Source organism: Panthera pardus, unplaced genomic scaffold (assembly GCF_024362965.1).
Source record: "Panthera pardus isolate Hobbes unplaced genomic scaffold, ASM2436296v1 HiC_scaffold_26, whole genome shotgun sequence".
Classification (NCBI taxonomy): domain Eukaryota; kingdom Metazoa; phylum Chordata; class Mammalia; order Carnivora; family Felidae; genus Panthera; species Panthera pardus.
The window spans coordinates 38,886,906-38,910,269 of NW_026526832.1; the positions used below are offsets into that span (position 1 = coordinate 38,886,906).

General features: G+C 58.3%; 1 protein-coding gene across 1 annotated transcript in view; it reads right to left on the reverse strand.

The window, feature by feature from the left end:
- Positions 1-23,364, reverse strand: part of RPS7 (ribosomal protein S7) — a 117,512-nt gene that overhangs the window by 58,953 nt on the left and 35,195 nt on the right. The window lies entirely within an intron of this gene.

Consider the following 23,364-nt stretch of genomic DNA (forward strand, 5'->3'; position numbering starts at 1 on the left):
CCTCTAAGAGTCTCACGTGCCTGTGGCTTTCCCTGGTTGCCTTTGTCCACGGTTCCTGAGTGAGCGGGTCCTGTCTCCGGTTTCCACTCTCTTCCGGCCCCCGTCTCTGTCCCTGTCTTTACGCAGAAGGAAGAGCTGGCGAGGGAGGAGGGGCCCCGGTCCCGTCCGAAGCGGCTCGTGCTGGATCATCTGAGCGGCCAGGTGTTTCAGTGACTTGCCGATCAACCACCGGCAGAGCTTTGCGCCTGTTCGTTATTTCTGCTCCTCACGTGAGCTCCCATCTGTCAGCTTGGCATTCCCGACTCCCCACTTTGAAGACCCTACCTGACTCCTTACAGAAGTGAAGGCTGCATGGTGGGCGCGTCGGAGGGGTGCTGGAGTAACCCTCGGGAGAGCCGGCAGCGGCCTCTGGACGAGTGTTCTCCTGACGGGTCTCCTGGCTCCACGCACGGCCGTGTGCGCTACGCTTCGGTTAAGAGACCACGTGCTAGATTTAATTCACGTCAAAATCGTGCTGTAAAATATAGAAATGTCTGATACCGATCTCCCCTGAGTGGATCATGGCTTTACTTCCAAAGCCCACATTAAAAAAATTTCTTTTTAATTTTTGAGGGAGACACAGTGATGAGGGGAGGGCAGGGAGGGGAGACAGAGGATCCTGAGCAGGCCCTGCACCGTCAGCGGTGAGCCCGATGCGGGGCTCGAACCCTCGAACCTGAGCTGAAACCAAGAGTCGGACGCTTAACCAGCCGAGCCACCCAGGTGCCCCTACAGAGCCCACATCCAATCTCACGTTCGGTCTTGTGTGGCTTCTGTGTGGGCTCAGCAGTTTCTTCTGAGGGGTTCACACGGACTGCTTCTCACCCTTGACATGGCTCCTGACTTCCGTACACCCCTAAACCTGCCCACAGACGTCCCCACCCTCCTGTCCGCTTCACACGGCTCGAGGCAACCGGACACGAACACCTGCGTGTATCGCGGACGCTCGGGTGGCCAGCTCGGAGCTGGGAGGACACACCTTTTATCAAGGGTTTATCAAGGCTTGATGGGCCCCAGACGGCTTCCAGCCTCCTATACAGCTGGTTATCCTGAGACGAGTGCGGGTTTAGTCTGTGTTTAAGGAGGTAAAACATTTCCCAGTAGAAATGCAAACACGCAGTGATGGAAAAGCACACCAAGTGCCTACGGATTTGCTGGTTTGCAGGGAGTCAAACCCCGCAGTGCAGCTCAGTTTCTGTGCTCTTACAAATCGGTGCACACGCGTGCACACGCGCTTTTACCAGCCGCGGCCAGGTCAGTTTCCGGAGCCCTGCCGTGGCTGAGGGGGACCTTGGGGTGGGGGGCCACTGAGCTCCTCGGACCATCGCTGCCTGTGCCTCCCGGGGGGGAGGGGGGGGGGCGGGTGACACTATCCCGTCAACAGGTCAGCCACGTCTCATGAGGTCACAGCGAGTTCTGCCGATGGGCTTCTTCCAGATGACGGCGGCGTTTCCCCCTGCAGATGTGTGATTTTCGTAGTGTGCTCTGACAGCTGAGCGCACACGGTTCCCCTGCCCGGGCTCTGCGTCCGCAGCGAGCGGCTCCCTGTCGGTGGGGGGGGAGGGGGGGTGGAGGGGGGAGGGGGGGTGGGGGGGGGGAGGGGGGGGTGGGGGGGGGGGCTCGGGGTCAGCAAAGTTGAGAGCAAAGCACTTCCGTGGTGGACGGGCTGGTGGGAGGGGTCGGCGGGGGGGGCCGCCGAGCAACTTGCCAGGGCTGGCCTTGCACTTCCGGTGCCGACGTGGGGTGGGCGGGGCGCCCGGGGGTGACCCGGATCTGCTGCCGTCGCTCAGGGTTCGCAGAGCTAAAGCAGGTGGGATCTGAGAACGGTCATTCTGGTGGAAGGTGTTTTCTTTTGGAAGGACTATCATGCAAAAGTGTTTACAAACCTCAGGCAATTGTAGGAACTGCACAGTAAGAAGTCAACGACGCAAGAAAGCCTCCATTTTAACATTTTAAGGTTAAAATGGCAGGAAATGAAGTGTTCGTTCTGCTGCTGCTCTGGGTCTGAAAGGGAGAACATTCTCTAAAACACGAGCCGGAGCTTTGCAGAATGCAGGTGTGGAGACAGTGGGGAAACTGCTCATTTTAGGTGACGAGGAACAAAACCCAAAACAGATGCAGGATGAGTCACACCTGTGGCCCCTCTGCCTGTTGGAGCAGACGCTGTGTCTCGACCACGACGCCACTCAGATTCCGCGCGCCGCCGGTCAGCCGCCCCCGCGACTCCCCCCCCCCCCCCCCCCCCCCACACACCTTCTGCTGCCTGGATGCGGGGCTGGCAGGATCCGCGTCCTGTCCCCCTTCGTGAGGACTGAGCGCCCCCAGCTTGGCCTCATCGTCCGCGGCGTTAGACGTCGGGGGTAAGTGTGTGTGCCCGATGGTATGCGTGCTCGATCGCATTTTCTTTTAAGTTTTTTGTTTTTTATTTTAGAGAGCGTACACGCGAGCAGGGGAGAGGGAGAGAGAGAATCCCAAGCAGGCTCCACACGCAGCTTGGAGCTTGACTTGGGGCTCGATCCCATGACCCTGGGACCATGACCCGAGCTGATATCGGGAGCCCAATGCTCTGCTGACTGAGCCGCCCAGGCGCCCCTGGTTGCACTTTCTGAATCCCAAATGGAGCTCTGCAGTCGGCAGGTGCTTTTTTTTTTTTTCTGCGTTGGATGGAATGTTTGCAGTCAAGGGCGTCTGAGAAAGTTCTAGGTAGCCAGCCTACCAGCTGGTACCACCAGTGAGACCGACTCGTTGACCTTGGTTTCCCTTCCATCCTTGGTAAGTAGAGAGAACCCTTCAGAACTCCCCCTTCGTCCCACGTTAAAAAAAAATTTTTTTTAATGTTTATTTATTTTTGAGAGACAGGCAGCATGAGTGGGGGAGGGGCAGAGAGAGAGGGAGATCCAGAATCAGAAGCGGGCTCCAGGCTCCGAGCTGTCAGCACAGAGCCCGATGCAGGTCTCGAACCCACGAACCACCAGATCATGGCCTGAGTCGAAGTAGATGCTCAACCGACTGAGCCACCCAGGCGTGTCCCGCATTTAACACAGTCGCCTCCTCTGTGCTCTGCTCCGGTCCAAGTGTTGGTGACAGAGCGGGGAGGGGAGCGGCACCGTTTCCGTGGAAAGTGACGTGTGTGTCTCCTGCGTGTGCGCTGAGACGGTAGGCAAAGCCCTCGGAGCTGAGAACCAGGCACACGGCGCCCCCAGCTCTCGCGCTGGGCCTCCGCACGGCCTGTCGGAGACGCGGCCGGAAACGTGCTCGGGGGTCTCCGTTCTCCCGAGCACATCTGGGAAGGTGCGCTCCGGGGCCACGATCGCCAGCTCGTGGCCCTGGGACAGGCCTGCCTGCCAGGGGTGCTGACACCAGCCAGAGAGGCCTTGCTGTCCCCAGGGCCTGGCGCAGTCGCCTTACCAAGAGGGGAAAGAAAGCCCCCGGGGCCGTCCGGATGTGGCTCTGTAAGTGGTGGTAAATTTGCTGCCTTATTGTTACCGCCCTAAGTCACCCACTTTTGGACTAATTCTGGGTTGATAACAGACGGATTAACCATAAACCCTGAACAGCGATGCCCGCCCCCCCCCTCCCAAAAATGTGCTGTTGGTGGATCAAAAATTTTGAGAACAAGTGGGGTCAGACCCATGGGGAGAGAAGACCGGGGTGAGCTCGTCCCCCCGATGCAGGCCGGGAAGCAAGGGGCAGACAGTGGGAGTGTCGGGGAAGGTGGGCGTTCCCGGCCCCTGTCCCCGGCCCCTGTCCCCATCCCCCGCTCTGGGCATCAGCAGGGTGAGCTGCCTGCCCTACGGTCCGACCGTCCACAGGCCTGCGGTGTCTGGCTCGTGTGACGTGAGTCCCCGTGTGGGTGACGATGTGGTGGAAATGTGTCCCCTGGTGGGTGCGTGGGGGCGTCGGCGGCCACGGGAGGCGCTAAGAGGTCGGATCCCGAGTGTCAAGTGTCGCTGAGGCTTTAGCCTAGGCGATTGCTGTCTGCCCATGGCAGGGCCCCGGCTCCGAGCTGGGCAGCGTTCATGACGTGAGCTCCTCTGTTGTCTCTGTTGGGCTCTTTGCCGCAAGTGACAGAAACCCAACGTGTAGGGGCTTCTGCCAGGAAGCACGAGCGACGGCTGACATGCGGCGTGCCTCTGGGTGACAGGGACAAGTGTCACCCCCTGCCTCCCGTCCGCCCTTTCTGCAAAGGTCTCACTGTTTTGCAAGTAAGACGTCTCCCCACAGCGGGAACGTGGTGTCCCCGCACCTGCCCAGCTCTGGTCCCCATGCTTCCCAGGGAGGGTTCCGTGTGCCTGCGGCCGGGTCGGAAGCTCTGATGAGGGGGACGGGCTCCCCCAGGGCAGCCGGGCTGCGAGGGGCCGAGCACCTCAGAGGAGGGGGCGGCCCTGGTGCCCGGCCACCCCCAAGCCGAGCCGTCTGCCCGATTCCCCATGTGCTCACGAGGCCCCGGGGGCCTGAACCCAGAGCAGCGCGTGGAATATTCAGCCACAGCGGAACTTCTGGATGGACGGGCACAGAGGGGAGGGAATAGTGGCTTCCGGTCCGTACGGGGAGAGGAGGGTGGTCTGGCTTCTGCGTAGACAGCCCACCAGGGTCTCTCCAGGGAGGGCGGCTCCTGTAGGTTCCAGAAAGACCCAGATCAGGATTACGTGCGGACTCTGGCGGCCACGGCTCCTGACCACACCTGGTGGCTGTGGGGCTCTGCCACGGCTCTTGGAATCCGCGGTGCCCTCGGGAGCCGCCTCGACCTGCAGCCCCACTTTGTGTCCGTGCCCTAGGCTGCCTTAGTGCAGCACCACGGGCTGGGGCTGACGTCTGAGGCCAGGGGCTGCCTGCTCGCCATGTCTTCACACGATGGGGCGGGGAGAAGGCTCTGGAAGGCTCTGGAACTGCCTTTCTACAAGGACACTGATCCCATCCCGGGGCCCCACCCTCACGGCCTCCCCTGACCCCGGTCACCCCCAAAGGCCCTTCCTCCCAAGGCCATTCCCCCCGGGCCCCAGGGCGTCACCGTGTGAGGTGTGGGGGAAACACCAGCCCACGGCGCACCAACAGTAGAAGCTGAAAAGCTTCCCCTTGGAAACTCGGGATTTAAGGTCTTTCTGTTGGTGAGAACACGGTCTTGCCTCCGCCTCCAGTCTGCCCACCAGGCATCCCCCAGCCCGAACGACCTTCCCCGAGCCAGAGAGCGCCCACCTGGCCGTGGGGAGGACGGCTCGTGCTCTTAATTAGAAACCCAGCAGCGCCCTTTACCTTGACAGGCAGCTTGTCCACGCGCACTCGGTCCAGCAGCCCTCAATCCTGACTACACTGGGGCGAAAATCAGCCTGTTCACATGTGCACGGCCGCACCCAGCCCTGGACAAAGATGCTGGAAACTTCCCAGCTCTCTGTCCTCCCCGTCTGGCTGGGCCCCGAGGAGGGAAGGGCGGCCCGCAGGAGGACAGAGGAGGAGCTGGGTGAGGGTCTGGGTGGGGGAGGGCGAGGGTCAGGGGCACGGGGCTCTCGGGAGGACGGGGGTCCGGTCCTCGGAGCCTCTGCATGTGGCAGCCGGCAGCTCACGAGCTGAGTGAGCTGTGAGCAGGAGCCCTTTTCCGAATTTCCGTGTTTTCCATTTGCAGTTTTCTGCCCTAGGAAGTTACTTTTCACCGCATCCTCTTGAAGGCTGCGTGTGGGGCCAGGGCACCGGAGGTGAGCTAGGCAGAGGTGGGGCTGGGCCTGTGCAGGCAGCGACCGCGCCCAGGGCGTCCGTCTTCTTCTGGAGTGAAGGGAGCTTAGCTTCTCTGAGCAAAGAAGCTTCCGCCAAGATCCCTCTCTTCTCCTTTCCTGTCGTTATTGTGTCTTTTTCCCCGTTAAAAGTGCTTGTATTTACCTTACACAAACTGTTCTCCAAAATCAGCTGTTCTGAAACCTACACAGAACCTAGACCAAGCGATACAGTGACCCCGGAAAGGACAAATCGATGAGATCGATGTGATTTGTGTTCTCACCCGTGGGTTTCCCGGCTGCTCCCTGGTCACTTAATGCTGGTGGCTCCCCGGGGACGCTGGCTGCGCTGACAGTATTGATCGCCCTGGCAGGATGAGGGGCGGGGGTCCCCGAGGACGCAGGGCCACCCAGGCACAGCCAGGTACAGAGGCACGCCCTCCGCGGGCCTTTGCTGCTTCCCTGGGCTACACGTCTTGGCATCGGTGCTGGTGGCGCTGAGATGCCCAGGGTCCCCCCGTGCCCACAGCCCCAAGTCCCAGGAGGGATGTGCCTCCTGCACTCCCACACACGCTTCCTGGGGGACGGGAGAAGGGAGCCCTGCCTGGACCATCGGGGACCCTTCTATGAGGCCGTGGGTCCCAGTTCTGCTACTGCATAGCTGTGTGGCCTGGGAAGGTCACTCAAATTCTCTGTGCCTCAGATTTCTTCTCTGGAGAGGGAGCGGGGCTGCAGGGACTGCCCGCTGAAGAGCGCAGGACGTGGAAAGCACGACCGCTTGTTTCACGGTATTGAAAACACCTGCTTTCATCCGAGCGCGTGTCACTGAGCAGGTGTGCTGAGTTCCTGGCTGATCAGGAAAACTTCACGTTCGGGAAGCCCAGCAGGGAGCCCTGTTGGCAATCGGGTCCTTGTGGCCATGACGAGGCAAGGATCTCCACGAGAGCATCCCGGGTGGGGGCGGGCCCGTATGACGAGGAGAGAGCCCGGAGGGAGGCCGCGGTCACAGCCCCCGGAAGCTGGAAGAGGAAAGGGCTGGGGGCTCCCCCGGAGTCTCCGGGAGAAACCGACCTGCAGACCCCACGCCGTGGCCGCGGGAGGACAGGCTTCTGTCCTTCTCAGGCACCCAGTCCGGTGGTTCCCGGGAAGCCGGCAGAGGCTGGTTCCCCATTTTCCCTCGAGGCTGGAGTGACAGCAGGGTCACCGGCAGGTAGGGGTGGAAGCTCCGGCCGCGTCTCCCGGGCAGCGGTGGGGAGGTGGTGGGGGACCAGGCTGGAAGCAGGTGGCCGAGGCGGGACCCCGCACCCGCGGCAGGGTTAGGGGCAGCTCCGGCAGGAATGCTCTGAGGCTGACCCTGCGTTCCCCCTGCCATTTCCAGGTGTCTTGGGGTCCCGTGGATGGTGCCCTCATCTCCGGCCCTCGGACCAGACCCCTCTCCTTGCTGCTCTGCCCTGGGGCGTCTCTCTGGCCGTAGACCTGGTCCTGCCCTTTCTGAAGGGGCCTTAATCGAAGGCCCCTGATGGTGCGGCAGAGTCCCCAGTCCGGTGTGGGCTGTCAGTCCTCCGCGGGGCTGCCCCTGACCCCCGCCCCCAGGTGCTCCTGTGTCGCTGCCTCAGCGGGGGTCGGCAGTCTCCCTGGGTGCGTCCCTGGCGGGGAGTCCTGTCCTGCGCCCGGTGCCTCCCGGGATGGCAGTTTGAGCGTCTGCACTCCCGTCTGTAGGACGGACAGACCTCAGGGAGAAGAGCCCAGGGAGGGCTCCTTGGGATGACGGTGCCCAGTCCTGCAGAACTCTCCCCTCCTGGGCACGGTGACATCCACGTGGCCCTGTGACCCACATACCCGGGAAAGAGTCCGTCCACTTTCTGGAGGGGTTGGCGCAGGGGGAGCTGACGTGTATCTGTGCCTCCTTCCTGCTGGCAACTTAGGTGCAGGCGCGATCCTGTTCCAGCGTCGCCACCAAGCTTCTCCACGTCTGTCACGTGACACGCTGGCCTGAGGTTCAGAAGGTCACCCGGCCGCCGGGAAGCTGGGCAGGCGACCCTGCCATGGCCGCGTCTTGGCCTGGGTGGGCTGTGGGGATGTCGGCCTGCCTGCTGCCAGCCTGGCTCGTGCAGGGTCAGCGTGGGCCCTCGGCGGGGGACAGACCCTCCTTCCGCAGGACGGCCGTGGACGTGGAGGAGCCACGCTCGCCACCCACGATCCCCCGGGAGGAGGAAGACCCTCTTTCCTGGGCTGGTCGGGACCCGGAAGGGGAGGGGCAGCCCCCCACCCCCACTCCCACCCCCACCCCCATCAGGGCCCGTGGCCGTGAGCTGGTGGGTCACCTGGCAACTTGCCCCTGCACCAACGACCAGGCCGGGGCCTGGCTCTGCCCTGTGCCTCCCACTCTGTTGACAGGCCACCTTCATTGCCCAAGGTGCCTCTGTGCTCCGCCTACCCCCACCCGCTGCCTGCGTAACCCCCTCCTGCTGTCCCCGTGACCGTGCCTGTCCCTTCCCGTTCAGCGCCGCCGAGGACAGTCTGACGGGAGCCAGACGGAAAGTTAGAAGCGAATGTGATCTTGACTCGAATGATGTCATCTTTTGTCCGTGGCCTCCAACCTGCTCGCGTTTGCACGTGATCTGCATGAAGCCTGTTAACCAGAGGGTCTCTGTTTAACCGAGTGTTTGCTAAAGTCTTCAGGTGCTCGGCGGTGGCCCGCGGTGACGGCTGGCTCAGCCCAGACCCTGAGGCCGCAGTCCCCAGGCCTGGCCCGAGCTGAGCGGGGCCAGCGGGCTTGGGCCGCTCTTGGCGCCATCTGTGGGTCCTTCCGTGTCACCTGGGGGCGGCGGCCTCTGCCGCCGGGGTTGCCGTGGCGGTGTGGTCAGTAGCCCGGCGCTCCGCGGGGTGCCCGCCCGTCCCGGGCTGCTGGGCCACGGCCGCTGGCGGGATGCGGGGCCCTCTCCTCCAGGGGGTGGCTAGAGAACGGGAGTGCGGCCCGTCCACGCTGGCAGGGCCTGGTCCTCAAGGGCCTCCCTGGGCGGCGTCTGGGAGGGGGGCCCTCCCCGGCTGGCCTCCCAGGGGGCGAGCTGGGCGCAGTCCGGGCCGCCGAGGGAGGGCCGGCGGGGCTCCGCACAGAGGTGGGTGTGAGTGAGCCATGCGCACCCGTGTGGGCGGGTGTGCACCTGTGACCGTCACGGAACGTGAGCTTGTTTTGAGTGTCGCGCACCCCCTGCCCGGCCTTGGGAGGCGCCAGGACCCTGCTGCCCGGCAGGCTTCCCCCGGCCTTCACCGTTCCCTGAGCACCTCCCCCTGCCCCGGGAGGACGAGCTTGTCTGTGCGTCCTGGGTGCGAACCTGACCTGGAGGGACCTGCTTGCCTTCTGCAGCCCGGAGTCCTCGCTCCAGCCAGCTGTGGTGGGAGCTTCCCTAGAACCACTGGTTCGGTATTTTTTTTTTTAATATTTGTTTCTTTTTGAGAGGCAGAGCGTGAGAGGGGGAGGGGCAGAGAGAGAGGGAGACGCGGAATCTGAAGCAGGCTCCAGGCTCTGAGTGGGGCTCGAGCTCATGAACCGTGAGATCGTGACCTGAGCGGAAGTCAGATGCTTAACCGACTGAGCCACCCAGGCGCCCCTGGCTCATCACTTTAACATAAAAGCACCGTTAAAAAAAAGTGCTTTACTGGGGCGCCTGGCCGGCTCAGTCGGTAGAGCACGCAACTCTTGATCTCGGGGTCGGGAGTTCAAGGCCCACGTTGGGTGTAGAGGTTACTTAAAATCCTAAAAATTGTACAGATGTCGTCTCGCAGGACCCTTCCCCGTCCTTGCTCCCCTGGGATGGTCCCTCTGACAGGCTGCGCGGTGCCAGCCCCTGTCCTTTTCCAGGGCTGCGAACGTGTATCTCTGAGCACTGTGTGTATTTCTGCGTTTTTGAAACAAGTGCTGTCTCACTGTACCTACACTTTTATATCCTAACTGTTCACCCACACGTCTGTGTGTGCGCACGTCAGCGTATCGTTTAGATCATCCTCTTAACTGCGTGCTGTTCTAGTATAGAACCCGTCACCCTTTCGCTAGGGTGTGTCAATCCCCTTTTAAAAGCAAAACCTTTGCCAAAGCCGATGCTTCCCTCTGATTATAGGAAAAAGACCGCAAATACGCTCATTACGTGGAAAACTTTTAAGTTCAGAGACCTGGAAGAGAAAACCTAAATGACCTTGTGTCCACTCTACCCCTAACTACCACTGCCATCTGGTGGTTTCCGTCTTTTAACATGTACGTCATTTATAGAAACATCTCTTAGTTTGTGTTTTGCCGGGACATTAAAACTTTAACGATATGATCTTCGTATTGTGTAAACCCGTCTTGGGTACGTGTTATGATCCTATATAATTGATGAAACGGTCCCCTGTTTTTCAGTATCTTTTTACTATAAATAACCTAATCGTTGACTCCCTGCCTGTTCCTTCTCTAGAAATTCTGCGGCTCCCTCCCTGCTCTCAGGGGTTGATTGACGGCTTCCCACTGGGGTTACCTGCCACGAACCACGCCTCGCTGCCTGCTGAGCGGGTTCTCCGGGGGTGCGATCTCTCTCCAGACCGTGTCCCTGTGTTCCTGTGTCCCAGAGCCTGGAGCCCTGATCCAGAGGGGTGGACAGTGAGCACAGAGCCTGGATCAAAGGCTGAGGAAGGGGAGCGTGCTGGGAGGAGGGGGGAGAGGGGAGGGAAGTTCCCCTTCTCCGGGCGCCCACGGCGTAGGCCTGTGGAAAGAGTGGGGCTTGGGTCTCCATAACGGATACCACAGACGGGGATTTTGACAACAGAGACTCATGACTCACCCTCCCGCGGGCTGGGGGCGGGAAGCCTGAGGTCAAGGAGCCGATGGGCTGGTATCTCCTGGGGTCTCTCTCCTTGGCTGTGTCTTCGCGTGGCCTTTCCTCTGCATGGATCCCTGGTGCCCCTTCTTGTAAGGACACCAGTCCTGGTGCATCAGGGCTCACCCTTGTGAGCTCATTTAACGCCAGTTACTTCCTTAAGGAGCATCTTCGAACACAGTCCCATTGGGGATTAGGAGTTTAACCTGTGGATTTGGGGGCACACAATTCAGTCTGATGCTGGACAAACAGCTTGCCGGTGTGGGAAGCAGGAGGTGCAAAGGCCCCGTGGCAGGACACGCAGGCCTCCCTTGGCTATGAGCCAGGGCGGCTGGAGCACAGGGGAGAGGTGGCGTGGGGGTAGTCAGGACCGGCCTCACTGAGCTTCGGACCCTGGTTCAGGGATGTGGGGCAGCCTCGTTTGGCGGTCAGAACCTGTGGAGGGCTGGGGGCAGCAGAGGGAGGCATAGTCTGTCTGCCTCGTGGGGACAAAAGCGTGGGGAGAGTGGAGAACGGAAGGCTGATGGTGTTGTAACAAGCCCCTGCAGTCCCCTAAGAAGAAGGGAAACTGAGGCTCAGAGAATCCCAGTTGTTTAACCAAGGCCACACGGTTCTCGGTGTGCAGACCCCACACCCTCCGTCCCTTTGTTGTCAGACTGCAGAGAGTGTGACATTCCTTTCGAAGCCATCTTGGGGGCATGTGCCTCATGGCTGGTGCTGTTCTAGAACACGGCTCAGCAGTCTGCAGCCCGTGGGCCACACGTGGGCCGTAGCCTGTTCCTAAACGTCCCGCAAGCTTCAAATGGCTTTTACGGCCTTGAGTTGTGACAACAGGACAAACCAAGCAGAATTTCCGCCAGACCTGGTGTGTGGCCGCGAAGCCTGGCGCGTTTGCTCTCCGGCCCTTCCTGGAAACGCGGGCCCGCGACTCTTCTGGAACGTTGGCGAGCGGAGCCTGGCGCCACACTCGCGGTGGGCACCACGGAAGGCCGTGTGCGGGGAGGTGACCCGACAGGCCGTCGTGGAAGTGGCCCCTTGAAGACCTGGAAGGACTTAGCAGGGTGACCCGCCCCCAGGGTGCAGCGGGGGTCTCGTGGAGTCCTTTTGGTGACAGGCGCTCCTGCCTCTGGGCTGGGGTCCCACACGTGCCAGTTAACGGCTCGCTGAGTTTGCGTCATCAGGTCGGTCCCCTCTGTGACCCTTTGACTCGAAGAGTGCTCGTGTGCGGCACACAGAGGACGAGCCGAGATGCCACGTTTGAGAAAACCTGGGAGTCTGGTGGCTGTTCCCGTCTCCGTCTGGGAGGAGAGAGGGCAGGAAGCCAGGCGGCCCCTGGAGGGCAGGCGGCCCTTTCGTTGTCCGCGCTCGGAACAACGGTGGGTGCGGAACGGGGTCCGTGGGCTCTTATCTGCCCCCGTGGACGGCCCTCGTCGTAGCCACGTGTCCTGGAGGGGGGCTGGCTCGGCCGCTTCGGGCACGGTCAGGGCGGGGAGAGGGGCCTGGCGCTCAGCACCGTGTTCCCTCTTGCTCCTTCTAGAGGTGTGATGGGGACCGAGCGTCGGCCAAGCGCGGGAGAGCCTGGCCTCGAGAGGCTCCTGGTCTGCCGGAGGGGCAGGCACGTCGTGGGATCGACGCAGAGGGCGCAGAGCCACCAGCCCGAGGCCACCCATTTGAGGGAGGATGGCTCTGGGCCGCGGTCTCGGGGCTGCAGGAAGTATCCGTCTGTTCAGGTCGAGTTCGGTCCGTCTTCAGCCCCTTCCGTCTGAGCAGGTCGGGATCCCAGCTTCGGATGTGCCCGGGCTGCGTGGCCTGCAGAGGAGAGGGCAGAACCCACAGGCTCGGGTGTTTTCTGGAGAAGGCCGGGTGGCGCCCTGGGGCTGGGACGTGCTGGCGGCCCTGGCACACCGGCTGGCTCTGTGGTGCCTAAGAGCGGGACGGCCACCCTGGTGGTCTGGCCCCCACTGTCCCAGGCCCCGTCCCAGGCCCCGTTTCCTCCCCGAATCTGGGTCCAGTTCCTGGGCAGAGCCGTCGCTCCTCCGGCCTGGCCGGGCAGACGCGTTCTTGGCGTGACTTCTGCATCTGATGCCCAAAGCCAGCGTGTGCAAGGGCCCGGGGGCAGGGGGCAGGGACACGCCAGGTTAGCCTCTCTGGGGGTGTCCTGTTACCATCCGACCTGCCTGTGTGTGGCAGGCATGTGAAGCGTGACCGGATCACGGGAGCGCAAACAGCTGCCCGAGAGGGAGGGGAGGCCTCCCTGGAGGGGGCACAGTGGGGCTGCCGGCTGGGGCTGACAGGTCCCAGAAGGGAAGCAGAAGCGGGGCGAGGGCTGGGCGGCCCGGAGAGCGCCTGGGTGAGGGGAGGGCAGTCTGTGTGAGGCAGAGGCGCCCAGGCAGCTGTTAGATTTGAGATTCTCCTTTCTGCCTGCAAGACCCTGGCGCCACGAGGGTGGCGTGGGCCATGCTGGAAGGGGGGGGGGGGGCCGCAGGAACCTTCCGACCGGGGGCGGGTCCTAGCCCGGGTGGGGGTGGGTGGGGGAGTGAGGGGGGTGGCACGGAACCCCCGGAGGGGGAACGGTGCGGGGCCTGGACCCGGGGAGCGCGGTCCCACGCGGTGCTGAGCTGTGCGGACCCCTCCTCTCACAGCGGCCGCACGATGGGTCTGTGTCCCCCACTGGCCCACGGGGCAGCCTCTACGGAGCGGGTGGGTCCACAGCGCCCCTGAGGATCTGGGGCACGTTCTGAAGGTCGGCGGGTCTCTCTGCTTGTTTCCGGGATGTATTCTTGTGCTTATTTTTCAAATTTTAAGATAAAGGAACACCGGGTATAAATCAGAGAGATCTCGGAGTTATCCCGGGGCAGCCTCCTTTCCCACCTTGCAAGGGTGAGGCAGTGCCTTCTCCGGGGGTGTCTGAGCCCTGGTGCCCCAGACTCCTGGCCCGCTGGGTGTCCCCCCTGCCCACGTGCTCCTCTTGTGGGTGGGGCTGGGGAGGGAGGCTGAATTTGGGGGTGCAGATACCAACTTGCTGGGGAACCTTGAGTCCTTTCCCTCGTTTACTTGGCTTGTCTCCAGCAGCCCTCAGTAACCCCACTGCTTCGTGCACAGCCCCGCGGGACCCCTCCGTGTGTCGTGCCAGGTTGGGGGGGGGGGAGAGCCCTCTTGCCTCCCCAAAGCCAGATTGGAAGGAAAACCCTCAAGGTGAAGGGATTCAAATGACCTCCCAGTGTTTATTTTTCTCTTCAAAGAGAAAGCTTCTTTTAAATATTTGTTTTTAACGTGTATTTATTTTTGAGACACAGCATGAGCCGGAGAGGGGCAGAGAGGGAGGGAGACACAGAATCCGAAGCAGGCTCCAGGCTCCGAGCCGTCAGCACAGAGCCCGATGCGGGGTTTGAACCCATGAACCATGATCATGACCTGAGCCGAAGTCGGATGCCCAACCGGCTGAGTCCCCCAGGTGCCTCAGGGTGTCCTATTCGTAGGAGTCCCTTGTATGTATGTAATCGAACTTCTTTCCTGTTACCCTTATTGGTCAACTTGATTATTAGGCCACAGAGCCTGGAAGAGCAGAGGAGAAAACTCTCCACCCCCAAGGCTGGTGTGGAGGGCACGTCTTCACTGCGGGCCATTCCTCCCCCCGCGGTGGCTGTGGCTGGGGTCCTGGGCCTCCGACCAGCGCTGCCCGCAGGGGGTGAGGACTTTTCCCGTGCTCCTGTCCCAGTCTCTGCCTGCAGGGTCTGGCGGAGGGGAGAGTGGAGAGTCCGTTTTTCCTTTTACAAACCCAGACCAGCAGGAGAGAGTATCTGTGGAACGAGTTCCTGGGATCCAGCGACTCGGGTGAAGGTTTGTTACGAGCACTCTTGGTTTTTATCGATCCTTTTCCTCCCGGGGATGGTCACTGCTTTTGTCTTTGTTGCATCTTTCGTCACAGGGCAGAGTCACCACCGGGCAGGGCCAGCCCCCGAGGCTGGCGTCGCTGGGGTTGAGGTGCGCGGAGGTCGAGGCCTTGCTAAGGGGCGTCTCGGGAGCCACGGCTGTGTGGCTGGTGGGCACGCGTGCAGAGTTTCCAGGCCGCCAGAGCGGTGGCCGCCGATCTCACAGGCTCCGCGTGAGGGTAGGTTGGCCACGTAATGAGTTAGATTGTGTCCCCGCCAACCGCAAGAAAATTCCGTACGGGAGGTACTCTGCGAGACCCCACGGTCGGCAGCCCAGAGGCGCATCCCTCTCGGGCGTCCGCGTGGCTCCGAGAGACCCACAGCTCAGCTGGGAACAGCTACGAGGTTCTCCTCGCGTCTCGCCGTCTGTCCTGACGGCCGACTTTGTGACCGGTGAGCGCATCGTGTCCGGGCTCCGCCAGCCAGACGGTGCACTTACTCGGGTGTGTCTGGTGGCCGGCTGAACCGGCTGGGGACCCCAGACCCAAAGCCACCAGCAGCGCTCTGTCGGGCCACGCCAGCTCTCGGGAACTTGCCGTCAGGGGCTTTTGTTCTGTCCACCTTTGTGGTCTTGCCGGTGCTGGAAAAGCCCCATTCCAGCCGCACCTGCTCGGGGCCCTCGATTCGCGGGACCCCGGAGGCACCTCCCCTGTCGGGAAACCGGACACGCGGTTTACCCCGTTCTGACCACCTCCGGGCCCCGAGCGTTCGCTTGCCGAGGCTGACTGCACATTTTGTGTCCTCGAGGGTGTGTGTCTTCTCTCCACCTGGGAAGCCTTTCTGCGGCTTAACCAGCATCATTGTAGGGTGAACCTACCACCCTACTGATTAATGGCCAGATGATGATCCTTTGAGTTGATCATACTTGAAAGAAAAACTTGTTTTAGAGAGCGCTTCTCCTAAACAAGGGCCTGGCTGGCGTCTACGGAAAAGACCGAATTCAAAAGCAGATAAAAAGCCTAGGGGCATCAGGGACTCCCTTAACTAGATGAAAGAACAGAAATTACATAAAAATTAAACTTGACGTCCAGTGTCGGTTCCCCCTTCTTAGAGTCCGAAGCGTTTGTCACCCCACCTTCCGCCACACCCGTCTCGTGTCAGAACCGTCGTCCTGGAAGCCGTTAGGCACCCACAGAAGTGGCACATTCCCACTACGCTCATTTTGTGTCCCGAGAACTGGGCTTGGCCAGGTTGGGGGCTCCAAAATCTGGCCACACGTCCCTGTGGGCCGCATGCTGCTTGCGGCCGGATCTGGCTGGACAGAAATGTGGGCCAACCTCCCCCACCCCCACGCGGCCAGGGTCCTTCCACCACGCTGCCCGCCCTGGGCTGGTGGGGGGATTACAGCCGGGATCCCCCAGCGTAGTTGGGAATGTCAATTCGGTGGAGCCCCAATTTCCTTTCGAGAAGAACCCCCGATGCGTGGGACTTGGGGAGGCCGAACCGCCGAAGGGTGCTGACCAGGGCTGCTCTTGGGTGAACGCCCGAGGGCCGTCGGCAGAACCTGATCCCTGACCGTCCACTTGGGTATTCTGTGCGTTCCGTGTCTCTAATTGGCGTTTAGCATGGGCTGTGGGAGGCTGTGTTTGATGGATATACCGACCCCTTCCCGTACTTCACGGTCTTGGGAAACATGGAAAAGGACTGTGATGTTAACCGAAAGGGCAGGACGGTCCACCCTTGAGTTGTTTTGCTCAAGCCTTGGTTGAAACTGCCCCTGCTTTGATCCAACGGCTGGGAGAACGAAGGTGGGGCCCTCGCCGCCGGCCTCCAACTGCCCCGCGTTCGTGGTGTCTCTGCCAGGCAGAGGAAGGGGCGCGTGCACGTGACTCACGGAGCCATCTGGCCGCCCTCCGCCCAGCGTATGCCGACTTGTACCGATGGGGAGACCTTAGGGTGGACCCCCGCGTGGCTGCAACACGCTTACGTGGACCCTGCTGAACAAGGCCAGGAACGGACCCGGACTCTGGTCCTTCTGGCCCCTTCAACGGGCAGTTTTATCCTTACAAAAAATGGCTTTTGCCAGCCTTTTGAAATATGTTTGTAAAGAGGAACAATTTTATTGTGATCGACACGTGAATTACTGTTGGGCCAAAGTGACACTGGCGTGCCCCTCGACGACCAGGGGACAGCCTGGGTAAGAGCGACTGCTCCCGGCGCCTCGCGAGACTGACAGGCCAGCCAGAGCTCGGGGTCAGGAGGTGAGGCTTCTCCTGGCACCTGTAGGAAATTGAGATCAGGGATGTCTTTTCTTCTTTTTTTCCTACAGATGGCCAATCCTTTGGGATGTATTCTGAAAAATCGGGATGATTTTGATCCACAGATCCTGAAGAGAAAGCGACTCCTTTTCTTTTGCACTGAGACTTGGCCCCAGTACAAATCGGAGGAGGAAACCTGGCCGCCAGAGGGAAGTATCAGTCGTAACATCATCCTACAACTGGACTTACTCTGTAAACGTGAGGGGAAATGGAGGAAGTCCCCTACATTCAGTGTTTTGGGGCCTTAAAAAAAATGAGGTACGTGTAAGCAACGTAAGGCCCATCCTGGCCTGTTGGCAGCCGTTTCCGGGGGCTCACGACCAAGAAGGGAGGGACCTAAGGCCCTGCCTGTACCCACAGCAAACCCAGAGAGAGGAAGGAACGTCTCCTACCTCGGTCTCCTCCTCATCGGGTCCTCAACGTCCAGACTTACAAACATGCGCTTCTCCCTGCCGCCCACCTTAGCCAGGCCCTGCCCGTAACGTGGCCGACATGTTTCCCTTACAAGAAGCTGGGGTGCAGGAAGGGGGACGCAGGGAGGCACGGCCATGGTAAGATTACCAGCACATTTTTCATTACGGGGTTTAAGACAGATAAAAGGAGATCTAGGTAAATTTTCTGATGATCCGGAGAAGTATATAGAGGCTTTTCAGAACATTACAGTAGGTATGGGTTGACGTGGAAAGATACAATGCTATTGTTGAATCAGACTCTTTAAAAATTCTTTTTTTAATGTTTATTTTTGAGAGAGACAGAGTGTGAGTGGGGGAGGGCAGAGAGAGAGGGAGACACAGAATCCAAAGCAGGCTCCAGGCTCCAAGCTGTCAGCACAGAGCCCGACATGGGGCTCGAACCCACAAACTGTGAGATCATGATCTGGGCTGAAGTCGGACGCTCAACCAACTGAGCTACCAGGCGCCCCTGTTGAATCAGACTCTTTTTTAAAATTTTTCTCTTAATGTTTATTTTTGAGAGAGAGAGGAAATCAGACTCTTATTGAGACAGAAGCGTGGGGTTCTGGCAGTGGCTGGAAGAAATGGGGACGAGCAACTCGTTAATTATCATGGGACTGGAGGGTCCTATAGGGGACTTTTAGTTCCCTACTGGGGCTCAGGCATCCCCCCCACCCCACAAGATCCTAATTGGGACTATGACCATCCCATTGGGGAATGGTGTCACCATTTCCAAGCCTGTATTTCACCATTTCCAAGCCTGTATTTTGGAAGGATTAAGAACTAAGGTTAAGCCCTTAAATTATGCTAAATTAGCCACTATCTCAAGACATAGGATGAAAGCCTGGTGGCCTTCCTGCAAAGGTTAAGGGAGGGTGTCATTAAATATACGGCTATCTTCCTTAACACCTTGAGGCCAAGACGTTTCTGAAGGGCAGATTTTTCACTCAATCAGCCCCAGATAGTCGATGGAAGCTACAAAAATTGGCTGTTGGCCCGGAAGGGACCCTGGAAGCTCTTACGAACTGCCTATCAGGTACGTTACAACCAAGGTAAAGAGGAGAATGAAGAACCGGAAAGGAGGCTTAAAAGCAACAAAACCGAGGCCTTTGTCGTGGCCTTACGTACTATGTCAGACCAGACTTCCCGAGGCCCTGGCACCAAGTGCCATTTATGTGGCTGTTAGGGCACCGGAAACGAGAATATCCTCAGAGGGGACAAGTTGAAGCCCCTCAATCTGCCAGGGCTCAGATAACCAGTGTCCCTGAAAGGGCTCTCAAACCTACCACCTGTTGGAAGCTCAGAGCCTCGGTAACTCTGGGAATAGAGGGAAAACCGATTGATTTCCTTCTTGACCACGGAGCCACCTGGTCTGTCCTTTCCGCTCCTGGCCGAGCGTCCAAACGCATCGTAAGGATTAGAGTCGTCTCCGGAAAACTGAGGACTAAATTTTTCTCTCAGCCACCGGGGTACTTGTGGGGAGACCTTGTTTTTTCACATTCTTTTTCGCAATGCCAGAGAGCCCCCCCCGCCCTCCTTTGCTGGGAGGGACATTACGACTGGATGAGGGACTAGGGTGATACTGGCCCCAGGACACATGAACAGTTGCCTGAACTTACAGTAATCTGGACGCCGAAGGTCAGTCTCCCCTTGAGGTAAAATTCTGCCTCATGGAGTTTTTCCCATGGAAACTGGATGGCCAGCGGATGGAGAGCCATGAACTGGTTCAGGAGCTTAATCATTCTAATCAGCCATAACACAAGATCCAAAAACATGGAGGAGGGAGGAAGAACTCTGGTTAAATTGCCAACAACAGGACTAGACGCGTCGGGGACTCTCTGGATGGCTACCGTGTGCGTGTCTTCCCTTGGCGTGACCCCCTCCCTAGGAGGCATCGCATTTGGAGATACTATTGCTTGTTGGTCTAATACTCTGTTTGTAGGTCATTTGTAGAAGCTGTTGCACACGCCAGGAAAACAAGACTCCAAGAAACTTCCGCTAGCCCTGATGTTCCGAACACCCTCCCATCACATCCGCCTCCGGATGGCCCTCTGGGCCTGCCCTGACTGCCCTTCCCCTGTTCCTGCTCCCCTTCAGGAAGCGGTGAAGGTGGGGGGTCATCCGGGTTCCTAATGGTAGTCGGGAGTCACGTGTTCAGAGGGGGGTAGGGAAAGACAGGGTTCCACAGGCAGAGAGGGAAAGGTTAGGACCTGAGGCCGCTGGGTGGGAAAAGCACAAGCATTTTGGAACAGTGCTGGGAGCTGCTGACCACAGCGAATGCCCTGGGGTGTGAGGTTCCTAAGAATGTGACAGAGCCCACCTACTCCCCTTCCGGTTTCCCTCAGGAACTTGACAAAAGACTTAAGTGTGGCCATAGACCGCCCCCCACACGATGGAGTCGGGCCCGTCGGGAGCGGACAGTCCAGCACCCGGAGCTACCAAGCCAACAAGGGTAGGACCTGAGAAGGGACAAGGGGGACGGAGGGGGAGGGCGACCAGAACCTTCTAAAACAAGGACTCTTGCCTGGAGCCCCCGGGGATGCACTTGCAGACGTCCCCCTCTGTACAGAGCGCTTTCCTGCTGTGCTTCCTTTCTGATCTGATACTCTGATACGCTTCTCAGCTGCTCGTTTTATTGTGTCCCCCTCTTCATTCTTCAAAGCAGTGAGACAGCAAACCCGGGTTTTGAGGTAAAAAAGATCCCCCAACACTAGGATGAAGAAGTTCTCGGGTGAGCTTGCAAAGTCGTTTCCCCAGATATTTTGGTAACCCGGAACCTTAAAGCTTTGCTAAGTTAGATGAGAAGATAAATTCCTTGAGCATCTGGGTCACTACTGAAACTAACTGCTGAGCTCAGGTATTTCCTTTCACTTCCCCCGCTAAAAGGAAGCCAACGGATATTTGGGGCTATTAGTAAACATGTTTTCCACATTAAGCAAAACTGCACGACAAGGAAGCCTGTCTCTCTAGAAATTGGAAAATCCGAGCATATTTTATGATCTAGAGAATGCTCCTGTGACGGTTCACAATTGCTTGTTGGCTTTCACTAGAAATTAAGGGTTTCTAGGGCTTAAAAATTCTAATATGATGGAAGCCACTAGAAATATTAAGGAAACCTCTCCGTATGCACGGAAAGTATGATTTTGTAAAAAGGAGGGTCGGAGGAATGGTGATGTGCTTTTGTCGAGGACAAAGAAACGTGTAGGTTTGTGGAAAAGGAGGCTTTGGAGAGAAATTTTAATGTGTGGCCAAGCTGGCTAAGATTACAATTAAATTTTAATATCAACAGTAAGTGGCACAAAATTGGTTTTTGCTCTGAAAAACAAAGTTTTCTTGAACTTCAGGTTTGCTGTTGACAACAGTTGATAAAAGTTTCTTTACTTTTCAAGTCATCCACCAGAAAGCCAAGATCTGGTGCCTTACCAGGTCTTTGTTTTCTGGCACTTTGACTAAATCAACCACTAAGTACTGTCTCACAATGGTCTGTGACCCTCTGTAGTCAAGTGTCCAAACGTGTTGATGTTTTGGACAGACTTACCCAAATCGAAGTCTAAATTAGGCCTTTACTGACCTCGAACTAAGTTTTGAGAATTTCCAGAGGGTCCCTGAACATCTCCAAAGGTTTGTTCTCACTTATACAAAGAATGATGTTCTGCTAATTAGGCTTATTTGATCGTGTTAAATTCTATGGAAAGCATGTGAAATACATGATGATAACCCACTGTGTCGGTAAATATTAATGTTCTGCAAGTTCTGAGATCCCCACACACCTAGAATATCCTGGATAGCATCACCAGTCATAACCGCAGTTCTCTCCGAATGTTACGTTCAGAAATAACCAAGTCGCTCTGTCGGTTCCGCGTCACGGACTCCCGTCGGATCTCTGACATCGGGAGTCTTGTCGTTGCACTTTGGTGCCCTGCCAGTGTCCTGCGAAGGCACCTCCCTCCAAGGAGTCACGGAAAGGACTGACAAGTAGGACCTGACATCGTGAAAGTGAGCGGGATGAGAAATTCTAGAACTAATAACGAGGAATGGATTCAAGCAGAACGAGTATTAGATGGAACCGAATGGATTCAGAACCATAATTTTACGACTTCTGCTTTGAAACACTGCCTGTTCTTTACCTTTTTCCAAACTTAAGAAAGCCTTCTCTTTTCTCATGGGATCAGCAATTTAAGATATTGCTTTGTGAACAAAGGTGAACATTGCTCTCCCTCTTTGGCCCCTCCAGAATTTGCAAACTTAGTATTCTTGTGCAACTGTACCGCCACTCAAATGAGTGATTTAGGAATCCGTTCTTGTAACAGGACATGATTGGGAATGTTGGTTGTATTACCAGGCTCTGACCACAAGGTCTTATTTGAGGGAGGTGTAAAGACTCCGAGATGATCGGCTTTCAGGAACTAAGGCTGACCTTAATGGAGCCTTGCTTACAGGGTTCCTGGCGGCCTGACCCGGTGAGGAGGGAAGGTGGCTTCTTGGCAGGCCCAAGAATCTCAGGAAATGTTTGGAACCTTGAGAAGAGAGGAATTCACCCAAATCTGTATGTATTGCAGGCAAAGTCTGATGATGGCTCCTTAGCGCGGCTTCTCAGCCTGGAGAGTCTTTCAAAGTTCACGGGAGATTCCTTATGGAAAGTCTGAGCAAAGCAGACTTAAAAGTCTGTATGGTGAGCACTCTTCTTCTGCAGTTATGTAAATAACAAGGCCAAGGTACTGAAACTGTGAAAACAGAGTTAGTCTTGCTGTGAATGTGGGGGTGACTGTAGAGAGAAATTGTTTCAGTAATACGCCTTCGTGGACAGCAGATTCCAGTGCCGTTAACGGCCCGTGCGGTTTTGTTTTTACCTGTAAACTGGACTAGATCCCGAGTTCTTCTATTTTCTTCCTCTATTTGGCTGCAACTCTCCAAACTGGCATTTCCAGTTCACCCCCTCCCTGCCACCAGTCCTTCTGACTCGGAATCGTTGAGAACCGGAACTGCCCTTTCCCTGAAGCCGTGCAAGTTACGGCCGGACACCGTCACGTAAAGTTCAGACAAACCGCAACAGCTCACGTGTGGACAGCTGCCGTGCCTGCTGCCGTGCGGGCCACTCGGAGAGCTCGCCAGACGGCCTCCCTGCAGGCCAGGCCCGTCTGTCTCGTTTCCGCTGTCTGCTTCACCCCACCGAAGATGCCGCAAGCCGGGCATCTGGACGTCTGTGCGGCTGGCTGCCTCCGGAACCCACCGAGACCGGACCTGCTCCCAAATTAACCTTCGCTTTTCTTTTGTCTCCCCAGAAATGCCTCTTATTAAATATCTGATGACTTGCCCCAGACCTAACTCGGGAGCCTCCTGAAACGGAGCCGGCTGCTTAACCGGACGACCCCGTCGTCGGGACTGGGAGGCTGGCTCAGTGAGCCGGAGCGGTCCATCAGCCCAGAAGTTTCAGAGGTGGGACCAAGGCTGGGAGAGGATATGCGACCCCCAGATACGCTGCTCTGGCACGTGGATTAAATTGAGCTAAAGACCGTCAGGATGCAGCAGATTTAAGAAAAAACTTGCCTCTCGCTTCTTGGAAGGGTTTGGACAGGAGGCCTAGCCCCCGGCGGGAGCTGTTACCGGCTATGAACTTTTATCTGAACGACCCATCCACACAGCAGGGCAAACATCTCATGACCGCCAGATCCGTTGTCGTTACGGTCCCGTGAAGCCCCGGGCCTCCACCCCTTCCTCTGCTCGGGACGGCAGAAGCCTCCGCTGCCGGGCTCGTCCTGGGGTCTCACATTCTTATGGGGCCCCTGTATGTACGTGATCAGACTTGTCTCCCGTTAACCTGTCTCGTGTCAGTTTATTAGACCAACCGAAGAACCTAGAAGGGTAGAGGAGAAAACTCCCTCCCCGATACTGTGTAAATACTGCACACGTGTCCCGACCCTCGGGACGAAAGACCACGCAAGGACACACGTCCTGGCCCGCCCGCCTGTACGCACGAGTGCTCTCCCCTGCTTGCGTTACGCGTCAGAAGCTCCCGTGTCCCGCTCCCTGTGACGTACAAAACACTGAAGAGAGACGGTGGTTTCTTTCACCCACCGCCAGGCCTGTCCAAGGTGTGTGGCGTTGGCTGAAACTGAATCAGATGAGGA